A 12,369-nucleotide genomic window follows, 5' to 3' on the forward strand; every position below is an offset into this window, starting at 1 on the left:
AGAAAAATATTTAGCCAATCAATGAACTTCAATGTCAGAGAAAATTACTAAATCAAATCAGTCAAATCTTTTGTTTGAAAATGCATATTTTGTTTCATTCTAGTGAAAATGGGGCTTTTTTTTTTTTTTTTTTTTTTTTTTTGCATGTTTATACTAAATACTGTACCATTAAATGCCCAACTGTCTCAGTTAAAACACAGAAGTCCAAATGTCCATACTGTCAACACCGAAATGCTGGTTGAACTGGACGAGAGGGATGTAAAGTGATCAATAAATGTGATCAACAGAGTGAATGGTTGGTTGAGTGGGCCATTTCAGGGTCTATTAACTTCACTGATGGTGTGAGAGAAGCCAAGATGAGGTTGGTCAACAAACAAATCTCCGGACTCTGAGGCTTTCCAACAATTCATACGTTCCGTTAATCTGATTTTCCATCCACCCGTAGTCTGTCTGTCAAGCAGTACAACTTTTCCTGATGACAGAGGTCCATCATAGTGTTTAATAGGGAATTATGACATAAATAATTTGAAATCAATTCAATGAATGTTTCAGTAAAGGGTAATAATGAAATGTTTTGTCCATCATTCTTTTTTAACATTTAGCGAATGTTTATAAGTCTGTTTGTCCTTCGTACTGGCATTTGTTCACTGGTGCTTTTGGTTTTTGTAACTTTTTTAGTGTTGCCGCCTGTCACTGCTTCCTGACTATTAAATCAATCACCTCTACTCAGATAAAAAAGACAAATAGCCACTGATCCACAGATAGAGTCTGTGATCAGCTGTCTGTCAGATTCATCACTCTCGAGTCTTTGAGTTGCATTTCTAAAATTAAATTTAATGAGGAGTTTCACTGGCTTCATTTTGACAATTTGTCACAAAATCTAAAATGATGAATCTAATTGGAAATAAAGGAAGAAAATAACCAGTCTCACTGGGGAAATTCATATTAAGCAAATATTTCTGTAGCAGCTGTCGGCTAAAATGCAGTTCAAGTTTTGAGCAGCATTTTTTGTGTCTTTATGGCTACTTTAAAAAAAAAAAAAACACAACACTTATTTGTCTTTGTTTTGTTTCCTTAATCATGACGTCATATAATTCATATGTCCTTGTAACTCCCTTGTTGTTTGGATCACGACACCAAACTATACATTTACATCAGTAAATATCCATGTTTTTTTTTTTTTTTCTGTTATCCAAGTTTCATGCTTTTGCTTTAACTTAAGAACATTTCAGAAGAACAAGTCAGATGCACCACATTTTGATTCAAGAATTAAAAGAACAAATTAATTGCTATTTGTTAAAAAAAAAAAAAAAACACTTCTGCATTGTGTGTTTTGATAATATACCATGCCTCAATGTGCAGTGGTCACAAAACTATTTAGATTACACAGTTAAGGTAATGACCATAGTTTGGGACTATGGTATCCACTTAAAAATCTTGATGATCCCAATATTTAAAGTTGGATTGTTTAAGATTTCAGGCCTGACTGATTTAGCAAATGACTGTGGTTGCCATGGGAACATCAAGGGTGGTTTAATACGACACAAATGCTTCTTAAACAGCCACCGTGTCAGAAATTCACCAGAGGAGCAACCAGTGCATCAGTGTAAAGGAGTCAGGCAGTAAGGGCCTTGTCTGATCTGCTTGTTCTCATTCCTTGCAAAAAAATTTAATTGATCCAAAACAAAAAAAAAAAACAGTCTGAAAAGGACCTTTTCAGTACACATTTTCAATAAACGTTGCTGTTAATACCAGCTGTGATGACAAACACATTGTATGTCCTGTGACATTTGGCAGTAGTTGAGTGTTCTGTTTGCACTTTTGGCACAGCTCTGGTGCAGCGTAAAGACACTGTGAAGTAATCAAGGAAGCTGTTAGCTTTATCAATAAGGGGAAATTGTGCTGGATTGCATGCTGTGACTCCCTCAGGCATGCAGCAGACAATTCAGATACAACACTGGCATGACAGACTCTACAGAAAAAAGGGACCACATTGACAGATACCCACTGAATGTAAATACATGAAATGGTTTTTGCATTAAATGCCAATTAAATTGTATTAACAATGGGCTCTGAATACATGAAAACCTTTATAATTTTAAATTAATGGAATTTTACCAGATACATATTTTGTTGTATGTTGGGTTTTCTTGTTGTTATTGTTGTTTTAATTTTATGTTTGCTGATCCCTAAGCTGAACTTTGACCTTTCAAGTTTGAAAGTACTGATATATAATTTATGTCAAATCAGAATGAAAAAAAATAGACTTTTTGTTGGTGCTGTGTTATTCAACTACAAGTTTTTGTTGTTGTTGTTGTTGTTTTTGTTGTTGTTTTTGGTCTATTTTATTTTATTTAGACATTGCAAATACCATAAACCATTACTCTGCTTTTACATACCTTTTAAAAATTAGGTTTAGAATGACAACACTGCGCAAATATGTAACAACGTCTGAATGGGGGTCATTGGCACCACAGAGAACTGCTGAGTACAAAGAATAATACATTACCTCATTGACAGGTTCTGTGAAGTGGTGTCCAGTCCAGTAATTCCCCGCTGTCAAGTGTCATTATTTTGATAGTCCATTGTCCGTTGAATTGTTACAATCACCTCAGCTGAATAGGTCCATTGACCCTCCAGTGTTCTACAGAGCAATGATTATTGATGCAACAACTGGCTACTAGACTACTGAGCAGGTTAAAGGTTAAACATTTCCCAATCAGATCTGAACGGCAGTGTGAGGGGAAAAGTAAGAGGTTTGGGGAAACAGAGGAGAGAAAACCTAAATGTTGATGACAGGACAGAGTGAAACACAGAAAGGGAGACAACAACCTGAAACAAATAGATGAAAGTCTTGTACTTTAGGGAAACGGTTAAAGCTTAAAACTTCATTCTGCCTTGCTTTCCCTGGTGGTGCTGCTGACAGATAACCTACGTGTTGTTGAAAACACAAAAAATCTAAGACCCAAAATTATAAAGTACGGCATTTACAACCTAAACTATCAGAAAATCCAACCAAAAAGACACAAAAGATACGACTAGCAAAAAACATTAAGGGCAAAGAGTGTTGACAGCTAATCAACCATTTCACTAGATTAATTTTAACATTTAACTGCTTCGTTTCACAAAAGAAACTCTGAAAATTAAACTTCTTCAGTATAATAGCCACTAAAAAAAAAAAATACAAACAAAAAAGTCCTAATAATGGTGTGCAATCACAATTCATCTAAACTACACATGATCAGAATTCATCATTATCACAACTTATTGTGAAAGAATGGCTTCCACATGGTCATTAGCGGAAAATTGTTGTGTATATTTAAAAGAATGCAGTGACAAAAGAGAGAAAACGTTTCCTTCAAAAGTATTTTCTTTTCTTTAACTTTTTTTTTGGTTTTTGATCCATCATCTACAAATTAAAGATGGTGCCACATTTGTCTACCTTTTCCATTTTTAAAATCCAATTTGGTGTGCTCCAACATTAGAATGTAACTAAGGCTTTGGCCAGACTGCAGGCAAATCAGATTTTTTTTCTTCTCAAATCAGATCTTTTGAACACAGTATGCACAAGTGATTAGATTGAATTTGTGTGTCCGAACATCATCAAACTATCTGCTTGAGTTGCTGTGGCAACAGTGTAGGCATCAGTAACAATGTTCTTTCTTCTACTTTGCAAGATATTTTTTGATAAATTGTCTTACAGGTTCATTTCAGCCTTGCCTGTACAGAGGTCGCCCTTCAAAATGCCAGCAGACAATTTACCTCAGCATCTGTTCACAGGCTGTTGTTCTCCATGGTGTCTTCCATAACGCATTCCTAGAAACAGCATTGATTGTGCTCTGTACTTGTATCACTCTGGATTTGTCATCATGCTTGTGTGTCACTTTGCAAGTGATGCAATAGACACAGCTGAAATACAATTTGAGCAGCCAGAGCCTCCACACTGAGACGTGTAGAAATCCAATTCAAATCACATTTAAAACCTGAAATGTGGTTTGGATCCGGACGTATTTTGCTCTCCACACTTTCTAAAATGCATCTGTATACAATATGGATATGAAAGGAAAAAACTGAATTAAGATGGCAGATTTTAAGTAACGTAACTGAATTGGCATGTTGAGTTAAAGAATTAAATGGATGGATCTTGCTTTTACATACATTTACACTAAAAACCTTAACTCACTAGTTAAGCTGGATTTCTAATAGAATTTATCTGACAACACATGATAAATTGCCAAATGTTGTATTTGTGGTTAGAACAAGCTGAACTGGCCAGCCATGTATAATAAGAGATCATCTGCATATAAAGATATCTTGTTTTTAGTGAAGCCTAATTTCTGTAATATTAGGGTTAGAGCTAACGGGGCTGAACACATTAACTAAATTGTAAAGTATACTATAGTACATTATGTTGTTATTTAACAAGTCAGAAGATTGTTGAAAAAAAAAAAAAGTTTTCTTTATACACATCCATTCATTCATTCATTTCCTTCCACTTATCCGGGGGGGGTGTTGTGGTGGCAGCAGGTTAAGGAGGACATTCCAGATGACACTCTCCCCATCATTGCCTTCCATCTTCTCCTGGGGGATCCCATAGACTTCCCAGGCCAGATGAGATACATAATCACTCAAGTGAGTTCTGGCTCTATTCCCAGAAATCTTCCAAAGGAAGGTGCCCAGGAGGTATCTTTAGATGTGAGAACCACTTTGATAACCTACTTTTGATGCGAAGCTGCAGCAACTCTACTCCAAGCTCACTTTGAATGTCCAAGCTCCTCACTCTATGTCTTATGCTGAGCCCAGCTGCCCTATGAAGGTACATTATTTCCAACGTTTGTATCGGTGACCTTATTCTTTTGGTCACTTCCCAGAGCTCATGACCATCGGTGACGATTGAAATACAGATCGACTGCTAAATTGAGTGCATTGCCTTCCGGCTCAGCTCCCGCTTCACTACAACAGACTGGTACAACGCCCACAGTACTGCCGACGCTGCACCAATCCATCTGTCTAACTTACATTCGGTTTTCCCATCACTCGCAAAAAAGATCCTGAGATAGTTGAGATCACTTGAGGAAGCAACACTTGACGTAGAAGATGCAATCCACTGGTTTCTGGTAGAGAACAATGGGTTGTGACTCTCATCCTCGTAGCATCACATATGGCTGCAAACCTACGGTGGCTGACGGGGGCAAATGACGTGCATACACATAATGAATGCACTGCATAAACAGAAGCACGCTGCAACAAGAAAATGATACATATCAAGTCACACAACGGAAGTGCCCCAGGCCTCTAGGGACAGTAGTGACATTTTCACCTGAGAGGTAGACAACAGTGAGCGAGACAAGTAACGTTCGTTGAGGGAAAGCTGAATGAAAAGGTATGTATTCTCTCGTCTTCATGGATAAACATAAGAAACAGAGAGAACACAGGAAGACGGTAGTAAAACACCACTTCAGCACCCGTTTAGTCACAGTAACTGAAAAGCTAAACACTTAAAAACTGCCCCTAGAGGCCCGTGGCACTTCCGTTGTGTGGCTGGATATGCAGCGTTTTCTTTTTGCATTTGATTTCAGTTATGCAGCGCGTCTGTACTGTATATGCAGCGTTTTCCTTTTGCAGCGTGTTTCCGTGTTTGCAGTGTTTTCTTTTTGGAGCACATTTCTGTTCATGCACGTTATTTGCCCCCATCGGCCACCATGCAAACCTCCACGGTGCGGCTGAAGGTAACGGCCTGATGAAGCCAAAAGAACCATATCATCTGTAAAAAGTAAAATGCATCTATAAGGTTCCCAAACCTGGTTTTCAGTCTCAGTACATTGTTAGAAAATAACCAGTCACAGACACTAAACGTTAATCAGATTTTTTATTTTACTTTTTTTTTGGGGGGGGGGGGGTCTCTCAAGAAACCTTTAGGAATTTCATTCTTGGCGTTGGAGAAACACTTACTTGGAGAGAGACTGTATGACCCTTAAAAAACAAGTACTCTAGTTTTGAAACTAAGAGCACTTAGAATGAGTGTATGCAGAAAATTCAGTTGCTTCAGCTTATTTGCAAGATGAATGGGAATTATATGAATATGAATATCCCCTATTGTTTAATATTAATAGGCAACATTTCAGATTATGACCTACAACATAAATTCAAATCTCCAGCTTTTAAAATACCCCTTTTTCCAAACCAGTCCAAAGTTTAAATCATAGTCTTGACTTGTTTATGAGTGAAACATATCACATGTAAGTGGGTCTGGCTCATGTGATACAGTTAAAATACATGTATTAATGTTTCACTGGGTTGTGTGTGAATTTTAATGAACTCGTGAAAGTGGAAAAAATGCATATATGCCTGATGACATGTCAGCTACAGACTGTGGCTCTCTGTTCATGCTAATGACACTACTTATCTTCTTGTATCTTGTAATGTCCCCTTCCTGACCCATATCTATAATCCATAGCTGCTGAACTCCTGCCTTATTTCCTCTCTCACAGTCTCTCGTCTCCTCATCTGTAGGCAGGTGCTTGTCTGCTGTTACTGACAAGGTAATGGAAAGATCGGATGTGCGCTGACTACCGAACAGCTGGCTACACCTGCAAACGAAAACGCAACAGATGAAAAAGAAGAGACAGAAAAAAGAAATACAGGTACGTCAGAACGAGCGAGGACCGACTAGAAAGGTAAGAAAAAGTGTGTAACATGTAAAGAAGTTTTGAGAAAAACAGCAAAGAGAAAACAGCAACTCAGACAAGGAGAGAAATGGAGACCCTCTGGGGATGACAGACAGGGAACACCACCAAGGACAATTTCAGCATCAATAGTAAGAATCCCTTTGAGAAAACAGAGTTGTTGAGCGAGTGAGGTGGTTGATGCTGCTAATTGCTTATTTTCAGGTTTGCTGCTTAAGCATCTCCATTTTCATACAAAGTGACTGACAAGATCCAAAGCCAGCAGGAGGAAAACAGGGACTGGTTTTTCCTTCGGGGCATTCTGTTGCTGTGCGGACCCTATGATCAAGTTGAATCTGTGAATAATTTATAAGATTTGATGGATGCTCCTGTCCAATCCGTCTTGCAGAGTGGTCCCAAACCTTAACCCCCAGGCTTTATTATAACCAGCAGGTGTTAGACACTGCAGTCATCAAATGAAAAAATGATTTCCTTTGAACTCAATAAGAGTCATTCCTGCTACTGCCTGTGTTACATACAGAGGGGTGCAATTACAATCAAAATGACTTGTACTCTTTCTTTACTGGATGGTTGTAATCTTCCAACAGCTATTTTACAGTAGATTTGATTCTGCTATCCGTCATTGAATATTTCTGTAATTGTGTGCTTTGATAGCTAAATGCTGCAGTCATACGAGAAAGAAAAAGAAATTATTTTCCACTGCTTGATCTGAAATTAAGTTTTAACTGTACAGACCAGCACGACTTACAATGTTTGCAGCCCACTGACACATTGGATGCCATGACAGGTTTTCATAGATGTTCATTATGTGGTCATATCGGAATGAGGTGTTTAGTCGAGGTAGTAATATTTTGTAACGTTATTATTTTATTAATGAGTTAGATTTTTTTTTTTTAAAGTGGTACATAATTGTGGTCCTCCCTTTTATCTTCAGCTCATATTTTTTTTACTTCTTTCTTATTTTCAGCTCTTTATTTCAGTAATAACCTGCAAGATTTTGTGGGGTGAATCTGAAATTTAGCTACATGATGGACAGCAGGTACTTTTAAAAGTAATAGTTTCATGTCAGTCACATGAAATTTCATGGCTGTTAAAACGTCAGTAAAATAATGTCACATTCAATCAAACAGACAAACAGTAAGGTGCCCATTTTAACGCTGAAACACATTGTGCTTTCTTGTGTCATTTCTCCTGTTCATACTGCATTTCCAGAGTAAGCAGTAGATTTTTAAAAAATCATGTGCGATGCGCTAGACAGCCTTTCCTTATTGAGAAGTTTTGGCTGCATATAACACAGAGACTGGGACTAAAAACACTGTAACTTTGGAGAACTTGGATTTGATTTGATTTAGCAAGCATGACTGCTGAGGTTTTATATTTGCTTCAAGTGAACTTTAGAATTTATGGAGTTTTTGAGTGGAATGAAGACGCACCATATGAGTAGATCCTTTACCATGAGCCTTTCCTCTAATACTGAATGTTTATGGTTTCATAAATACGTGTTCCTATTTCAATTTCATGTGGTTTGGACGGGATTTGGACAGCCACTCTTTAAGTTCAAAAGGACTTTACAGCAGCATCACTGTTCTAAGTGTGGCAGACCTGCAATATGTCACTGCAATAGTTTAGTTATTTATGTATTTTACCCAGCTCAGCTCTGCTCCTGTGCTCAAGTTTGTTAGTTCTTAGTCAGTTCTTAGTCAGAGGAAACAGCCTTAGTGGTATTATTGGTTTTTGTGGTATAAAGTTTAACAGGTGCTACGCAGGAAACATAATGTGCCACTGTGGAGCAGCTTGTCATGCAAGCTGTTGCATCAGTAGGCATCGCTGCAACATGGCACATCAGTAGGTCCACAACATATTATATAAATATATATCTGTGATACAAAGTAAATGTGGAAGTGCTGCCATGGCTTCAGGAGTCCTGCTAGTGTAATTTCACTTGATTCCCCACCTGAAGAGCCTCTCCAGCTATGGCTCACCAAGCAATGTCTTTTTTAATATCCGATAGTGTCGGTTGCAGAGGCTTGTTTTTTTTCTTTTTTTTTTTCACCTCAACAATGAGTTTCTCTTCCTCCTAATCGTGACAGCTACCAGAGCTGGAGAGAAGACATGCTATCCCCTGACAAGAGCAAAAGTCATGGTCCAGTAGCTGGGATGTGCCAGGCGAGGAAGCGAGTCTTTAAAAAGTGGTGCTATTATAGAGGGACTGTCTGGTGCGTGTCAGAGGGCACCGGTGAGTTTTGGGTTATAGATGAAATAAAGTTGTTGTTTGACAATGTGGGAACTTGCTACCTTAATGTAAAGGTGATATTAAAAAATACATTCAAGTGCAGCGTTATACACCTGTATATTTGTCTGGATGCTCTTTAAGTATAGGAAAAATTGTGGAAATTTGTAAAAAAAAAAAAAAAAAAAAAGTAGCTTGGCCATGCACTGGTTCCTCTTTTAATCTTAATCCTTGTGGACCAGAGCACTGTTGGTCTTCAGCAAATTGCATTTACCTTGTGTCCCGGGTGTATATCACCTCCTAATTTGATTACTGGACTGAAAAAGTGCTCTCGTCCCTTTGAGAACCTGAATTCAGAACCACAGCACTAGACCTTCGCTGAGCACGTTACGTGGAACTCACCAGAGACAAACAGCTTCAGCCCTCTTAGCTGTGATACGGTAACAAAAATACTGTATGCTGCCTCAAGACAAAATACTGAAATTACCGCATTTGTTACAAGACCTACCCCTGAGACCCACCCAAAAACAACATTATGAGTGTACTTGTTTGAACTGCAAGCTGGGGATCAGCTTTACCTTGCAAAAACAAAAATAGCAAGAAATGCTGCAGGTTTACAAGGTCTGGGTCTTTGCTTTCAGGCTTGTCGTGGCCTGCCTTTAAAACTAAGAGCTACAGGGGCAATTCTTCTTAAGATATGATTGAAATCACAGAAGTTTTTACTTGAGAATAATGGAAATACATTATAAATTGATAAGAAATTCAAGTCAGCTTTAGCAAGTGACATTAAGGTAACACAATTTAAGTATGTCACGCAGAAGGTATCCTTATTGCAGTCGTCAGAAGAAGAAGACAAGTAGATTTTAGGTACAGCAGTTACTCAACTTATTCAAAATGATATAAATAACTGCACTTACACTCAATGGAAGCCTAAGTGATTATTCATTCATTCTTATTCACTCTACAGCTCCTGTTCAGAAACACACCTATCAATAATCTGCCATCACCACTTGGACATCAGCTTTGTGATGATCTCCATGTTTGCCTTCTCACAACCTATATAGAAATTTCACGACATGCAGTATTATAACATAAATGCAATGTCATCGTCCTGAACTTCACATTAGGAAAGCCGCAGCAACAAGCCAAGCCCTCGTTTTTGACACACAAAGCACAGCATTTAAAACCCAGGGTCACAGAGAGTATTAAACCTCTGCATTAGAGGTTGCAGCTATTGTATTAACATACAGAAGAGCTGAGGCTCTTTCACACGCCCCATTTCAAGGAACATAAAAGCAAGGCTAGATGTGTGCAGGCTCCATGTTAAACCACATGTAGAGAACACATATATGCCCTAAAGGTATACTATGAAGGAATTTCTTTGAAAAAAGGAAGTTCTTACTAAAGTAACCCCTTTCAACCACCCTTGTGACCCACTAGAAGTATGTAGTGATGTGTTTATCTGTAGAGAGCCTGTCTATTGTCTGTATTTTCTTATTTTGCTGTGCTTGGGATGATTCTGGGCTGCAACTGTTGGCCAGTGGGTGTGTAGCCCCCAGTGGAAAGGAGAGGTAAGACCTTAATCAAAAGGTAGCCACCTGCAGCTATGAGACAATAACCATGTACAAAAAACAGCAGATACAGAATAAAAATAAAAAAAAACAATGCAACTAGAACGAGGCGAAATGCCAAGCGGACAGAGCTCAGTCTGGTGAATTTGGGGTTTTCTGTTGCACAGGTAGGTGTTGGTTTTTAGTTAGCTTACTAAAATAGGCCTTTCCCTTACAACAAATGTTCCTGCATAATAGATGGGCTGTTGTTTTTTTGTGGCATTGAGCTGGAGAGCAACCAACAGTTTCTGCATAGTAAACCTTTTAAAGCAATTCCTGATCAATTAAACTGCTTAATCCTACACCGTGCATTGTGGACACTTGTAATTTAAATATGCAGAATCAACTGCAGTGTTGCACTAGCTGGCTGCCCAGCTAAGCACTGTGAAGTGTTTAACCACTTTAACAGCGTTGCTTTTCCCAGGATTATGCTCTTCCGCTGGAGGTCCATTGTTGAGCACGTTGCCCGCACTCCTGTTAATATTCTCTGAGCTATAGAGATTAAAGGCCCCTTCGCCAGTGGATGTCTGTCTGTTTCATACTGAACATGTCCTCTATCGCCTCTGTGTACTGTTGCTATACAGTGTGGTAGTGCAACATGGTTAATGCACTCACAAAGGCAGTGTGGGTCATTATTTGTGCACTTCTTCTTAATTCGCAATGACGAAAAGCTGCATATCCTAAGATGTTTTTACATTGTAGCAGCTACTTGACGCACTACTTGTATCTGTAATTTCATAGCACCCATTTCCCAATAATGACATTAATTGGTGGTTGCTCAGCCTTCATGCATTGTCCTGATGACTAACTGTGGTGTAGGTTTACACACAGCCATGCTTAGTTCACTTTCTTCCCACTGTTTGCATCATTTCATAACATGATACACATGCAAACTGACTGAATTACGTTAATGAGCTCATACCTGTCATCACCGCACACGGGTTGAAGGGACAATCAGCACCTGTAGCCAAACAGGTTTGTCGCTGTGTTTTAATGTTACCTTACGACAACCTTTACCCACATGCACACATCGCGTATATTTTAAATTTATCAGACAGAAAGAAAGCGCCTTCCTCCCAGGCAGCGCTCCCTCTCGTTGACATTAAAGAGAGCTATTAGTAGGAATTGCATAGAGGGAATCATTTTAGCACAGTAACCTGGGTATATGCAGATAAACGGTTTAGCAGTGACTGTCATTAATGAAGACAAGCTCATTTCAACTCAAATTATCAACGCTTCTCAAACCATGAAAGCTGCGTTCTTTCTACGAGCATGCATGCGCGCGTGTGTGTGTGTGTGCATGTGTGTGTGTGTGTTCTATTACCATATGTCCTCACAAGGATGGAAAGAAATCCCTCAAATGTTTGAAAGTTTTAGTATTTATGTGGCAACTAGCCATTTTACGATGAGGATGTACACCGGGAGTTCAGGATTAGGTTAAAACTCACAAATCACAAATTCATTGTCTGTTGTAGTTCATTCATTAGTTTATTGCCTTATTGTCGCATTGGTGTAATTATTACAAATAAATCACTTTTAAAGCCAATCAAGTTCAACTCTTAGTGGCTAACAGATGATGTAATAAAATGGGGATTCTAATTGGTCTCTGCCTTCTTCCAGAAGAAGTATGAAATTGCTGACACAGGTCAGCCAAGACCTCTGGAGGGTGATAGCATTTTATATCATTGCTCTTAACCTCAACACTGTTTGACTTTCAGTGATTGATCCAGAGCTGCAGCCGTTTTATCCTTCGTTGTCTGAGCCGTCCTACATCCATTACATTCATAGCTTCATTCATGATAGATACCCCCTTAGAGTATACGTGTTTTACCGTCCATTTAAA

This window comes from Stegastes partitus, unplaced genomic scaffold (genome assembly GCF_000690725.1).
Source record: "Stegastes partitus isolate 25-593 unplaced genomic scaffold, Stegastes_partitus-1.0.2 Scaffold547, whole genome shotgun sequence".
Classification (NCBI taxonomy): domain Eukaryota; kingdom Metazoa; phylum Chordata; class Actinopteri; family Pomacentridae; genus Stegastes; species Stegastes partitus.